This window comes from Miscanthus floridulus, chromosome 18, assembly GCF_019320115.1.
Source record: "Miscanthus floridulus cultivar M001 chromosome 18, ASM1932011v1, whole genome shotgun sequence".
Classification (NCBI taxonomy): domain Eukaryota; kingdom Viridiplantae; phylum Streptophyta; class Magnoliopsida; order Poales; family Poaceae; genus Miscanthus; species Miscanthus floridulus.
Window position 1 is genome coordinate 76,715,558 of NC_089597.1, and position 5,677 is coordinate 76,721,234.

Below are 5,677 nucleotides of genomic sequence, written 5' to 3' on the forward strand. Positions count from 1 at the left end.
AGTGTTGGTCATGGCATATGTTTGGGATATTGGTTCCATGTTAATATAATTATTTATTGTAGAATTTAATATTTGGTGGCTTTTATTAATCAATACATAATCCAATAAAATCCGAATCACCATGTTGAATATAATGCAACTTGATGTATGCTATGTGGTAAAGTAAATTCAAGGTGATGGGGTGAAATACTTGTGCAAGTCATGTGGGTTTTCCTACATGCCACATCATCACTCAAGGGTTTTAAAGAAAAATTTTGTAGTTGGGATTTTTAGTGAGTGGATTTTTGGGTTGTTACAGCGACAGTATCATACTTCCACCACTGGTTGGACCGAAAGGGAGGCCTCGTAGGGAAGGAAACCGACCATTGAAACTTCTACCACCCATGGGTTAACAATAGATGCGATAGTGGGATTTTCTCCGTTCATGAAACGCCTAGCCAACTAGGATAGGCATTCTGGCCGCTGGCCCTACACAACCGCTTGGTCTACCGACGGTTGTAAATTCAGCATGAGTTATTTCCCATTTCCCAACTACCCACAACACAGTTGCATCACCAATATTACTCCGTAGTACTTCCACTTCTCCATCTTCAAGGTTGGCGCATTGTTCCTATCTCCTAGTTTATGTGAACATTGCACGCCTCACGATGTGCTGCCACCACCTACCACACGGCCGGCACATTGTTCCTCTAACAATTTGTGTGAACCATTGCATGCCTCACGTCGTGCTGCCACCAGATCCAAAGGCAAGGGTATGCTTTCGCACTTCACTGATGGATTGTTGACAGTCATTAACATCAATCATAAACCATTAATATAACCTGCAAATATACTTAATTCCATCACCAAACATAGGTCTAAGTGTTTAAACTAATAAATTCCACGAGTTTTGGTGAATCCATATTTTCAGCGGGGTTTATCCAAAAAACCGATAAGGTGGACCAATTAGTCAAAGTAAATCGTGCTTAACCATGGCATAAACAACTCCAGAAGATTCCAGAGGACACCACACCGAAGACGACTGCGAGGGCTTGCCAAGTGGGGCCAGTCGGCCCCACCTACAGGCTGGTAAGCCTATGGGACCCATGGCTTAGTGTCTCCTTCAAATGTCGGTTCTCCACCGCCTCCTGGATTGCATCTACGTCATCCTTTCAAGTTGGTTTGATCTGAGGGCTCAGAATTGATGCTCCAGCCTATGTATACCAGCCCATACCCCCTCCCTAGAACCATCCTAAAACCCTAACTCATATCCTCACCACAAGATCAGGGCATCGCATTCAAGAGAGATTAGTCCCGTAGTTAGGATCTATTCTTTGTACACAAATAGAGAGAGTAAGGGAAGAGTTTGGGGGAAGTACCGTCCCATCGGTGCTATCTCTACGGCTTGTACTTTGGTGGATCTAGGCTTCTCCAAGTGTACATCTAAGATACTTCTGGTAATTGATTTCTGTTTAAAGTAAGTTTTGTGCTCTTTTGTTCTCTGGTTCACAGTTCTTTTGAGTGCTCTAGTCTTTGTTAGATCTCTGGATTAGAGTAGTAATCGTTAGCATAAGTGTGGTGCTTAGGCTATCGGCTACCTGTGTTTGCTCCCTGCTTCTTGGTTGTGTGGTAGCAGCGGGAGGTGATAGTCCTGTCTATCCTTTATAGTCCACACCGAATTGAGTAGGTTCTTAAATTAGTAGGACCGTAGTCACATCGGTAGAGTTATCTATTAGCAGTGCTTTATCTTCTAAGCGGCGTCCCAAAGTGAACACTAGAATCATAAGCCTTGCTTTGCATAGGGTCATAACCATAGGAATCCTCTCTACTCATACTTATACCATGATTGCTATCCCTAGACAAACTAGTTGTTAGACAACACACATGTTTCCCCATGGATACGATACTCAATAATACTCCGGGTGAAAACTACTTCGATACCCATGTGCTTGCGGATTTTGTCCCTGTGTGCCTCCATAGGTGTCAACAAGTTTTCTGGCATCATTGCTGGGGAAGCGGTTGTTGTCATTTCATCGAACCAGGTTTGTCCTTGTATCTTTTATTTTACTTATCTTTAAGCATGGATAATATCATGCCTATTAATCAATTCATTGCTCCCACGGGCACACAACTAGAGCCACTGAAATCATCGAAACCCATCCTTACACCTAGTTATGAGTTGCGTCCATCTTCAATAAATTTGGTCCATGAACAATCGTTCTCATGAGAAGGCAATCAAAACCCATATACCCACCTACGAGAGTTTGAGCAAACTTGTGCATGCTGGCATATCGTAAGCATGTCACATGAAACCTTAAAGTGGAAGCTATTTCTATTCTGGTTCATGAGAACAGCTAAAGACTGGTATACCCAAACCGTAGGCAATGTAAAAGGAGATTGGAAAGCCTTATGCTCTAGCTTTAGCTTACCTTTCTTTCCCATCTCTGGAGTGGTTAGCCTTTGAATAGAGGTTCTATCTTTTAAACAGGAAGAAAAAGAATCTCTTGGTGCGGCGTGGGCGTGTTTTAATGACCTAGTCAATTCTAGCCTAACCTTGCCATTCAAGACCCTATGCTTTTACAATACTTTTATATGGATCTTAGTGGGGAGACCGCATAGTTTCTTGATTCAGCTTCTAGAGTTGCCTTCTTACATTGCTCTGCTAGTGAAGGGAGAAAATCCTTAGAAAAATCCTAGAAAACACCCCCTACACTAGCATTCATGATGATGGCCCAGAAGATGAAGTCAAGAAAACTCCTAAAGAAGAACAGTTGAGAGTTGAGCTTGAACCTTTAGCTACTCCATTTCAAGCCTCAACTGTCCTCCAAGTTCTTGAACCACCAAAGGATGAAGAAATTCCGCCTTTGGAAAATATGTTCGAAATCGAGGAAGATATTTTCTCTGACTTTGGAAACACCTCGAATTATTATGCAATAAGGAAATCTTTGGCACCGTCAGCACCTAACCAGCATCTTCTTAACCCAACCAAAGAGAAATTCCTTAAAAAGACCACGAAGGAGTTGATAACGATCGTAAGCAATGAGTGGTTGGGAGAATCCAAGCTTTCTCTTGAAGTCATTCGTTTAGATTCTCCCTCTACCTCCATTCGTTGTTAGATTCGTACAACCTCCTTCGATGCTTTTTATAATCCAGTTGTAGGAGTAAATCTTATGTCTAAATCTTTTGCACATACCCATCCTGGAAAATTGCAATTAACTCCAACAACCAAACTCCTAAAAAGTCTCTCAGGGCAAATCCTTCCTAGTGAAGGAATTTTTCACCTCATCCCTATCAAAGTAGATGAAACCAAGGTGTATCTTAGTTTTTATGTCTTTGATATCTGGGAGTTTGATAGGGCATCCAATAGAGACTTCTACATAAAGGAAGAAAGGGGAGTATAAATGTAAGTCTCGGGAAAAGCATAAACCTTTCTATTCCCATCACTCGATCATTATATGTTAAGATAGAGTTGAGTCCCGAGCAAGATATAATGGAGGAGACTATGGCAGTATCTCTCCTGGAAGCCTCCAACAGAGATCTCAAAGAAGATGCCCACGATTTCATCCAAGATGAAGAAGAACCGCGAGATCCTTTCCCTCTAGATGAAACTCAAGAGCCACCAAAACCCCCCATTGTGCGCAAACCCCTTCCTACAAGTTTGAAATATGCTTTTCTAAACAATGATAGGGAGTCTCCAATGATTATTAGTGATAAACTGATGTAGACAAGGTCTGATCTTTCGAAAGGTATGATAGCATCGATTGATGGAGACTCGACATTCATGATCTAGGCTTCGAACCAAGATTGATTTGCCCCCCCCCCCACAACTGTTACACCACTGCTTCGTTGGTTATCAACCACACGAACACGATTGACCTCGCCGAGAAGGCTTTCCTGCAAGCGAATTGAGAACACAAGCAAGAATGGGATGAACGCAATCTGAAATTGCAAATAAATATGAGACTTATGATAATGAGAAGGAGTTCAAGTCTTTATTCAAAAGGACTAATCACCATAGGTGAACAAGATCAAGAACTGGGGTCCTGGTTCACAGCAAGCAGCCTTGAAGGCACAGTTGTAGCAAAACAATGTCTGTTTCACGAGGAAATCAAGAACTAAACAAAACCCAAACCCTAAGGAGAGCGACAACTGCTATTTATAGTCTTGGGCGTCACCCCTCTGGACGTGCCCCCTAATGGGCCCAAACACAATACACGGTCCAACGGACCAAAAGACGGTGTTGCAGCACCCTAGTAGATTCTGGACGCTGAATTGTTTCGATGATTCCTATTGATCCCGAACATCTTTTGTTGTGAGACCACTTGTATTGGCTTCCTTATCAAATTAGCTTTCCAACCATATGTGGATCGTTGAAAATAGAGGCCGGATGTGTCCTGGGTGACCAGTTTAAGGCAGACTGATCCTGGAGGCCGAGGCAGACTCGAACTTGAGTTGCTTTGGGCCTCCACCTTGGGGATTCAAACCAAATTAGCCTCGGACCTCCTTCTTGACTTGGACACCCTTGCTAGCCTCCTACCCCTCCATACCATGTGCCAAACATGGTTATATGCATGGGTGTCATGTCCTCATCATCTTCCCCTTCTTGACGACAAGTCGTCCTCGGCGTCAATTGTGCTTGAAACTGATCCTGCACAACATAAAGGAGAACGGGGTTGCGAAGACAAAGGGAACTGAAATAATTGTGAGAAGGAACATGACCATGTTTCCAAGTTTCTAGCATGTCATCTCGCATAAAAATTTCAGCAAGCATGTAGACTCCATGATCCGAATGCACATGATGTATGTCAATAATATCCTGCAAAAGATTAGAACTAACCAAAGACAATGCATGAATAGATGGTCTAGCAGACATAGGTAGCAACCAATGATGCTCCCCTTCTTGGAAGTGAACTTGTTTCTTTGAGGAACAAGAGAAAATGTTTGTATTATTATGGCTACCCTCTAAACAATCATAATCTTGTACAACAAAAGGAGAATTCATATTACTACAAATGTATACTCGATGTATCATATATTGTCCCTTGTTGTTATATTTGCCAATAACATGATATGTGTGTTTAGAAAACCAAGGCAAATCAGCATATTTAAAAAGGCTCTCCTCCAAACAATCTAGGTTACACAAAACATCAAATTCAGTGTAACCCAAAGTATGTAAAGAAGACAATAGTTTGAACTCATCAGTTTTAGTAGCAATATGAATAACATGTTTATTTTCAGCACAAGTGACTGGTTCCAAAACATGTAAAACTGAGGCATCATCAACCAATTCATCTTTATCACAAGGAACTTCAAGCAAATTATCATGGGACGGAGATAAATCAAGAGAGGGTTCCACTAATAATTGCTCTATGATAGAATGGTTTGTGGAAGAATTTAGTACATTAAAACAATCCTCACATTCCGTGAGTGTAGCACCATGGGCATTACCTGTGTTCTCAGTAGGAGTAATAGGTGCATTATGAAGTGATGGTTCTGAATTTGCATATGAGGTTGTGAGCTCCTCATTTTCTTCCATGTCATCCTCTCGCTTATGTATATTATCCTATAGAAGGTTAGTCATAGCAAGAGGAATAACAATAGACCCTTCCTCTAAATGGTGCACCTCATCATATGAAGTCAAAACAGGAGGTGGATTAACAAAGGTTTCTCACATTAGAAGTTTCATATCATTCCAAGT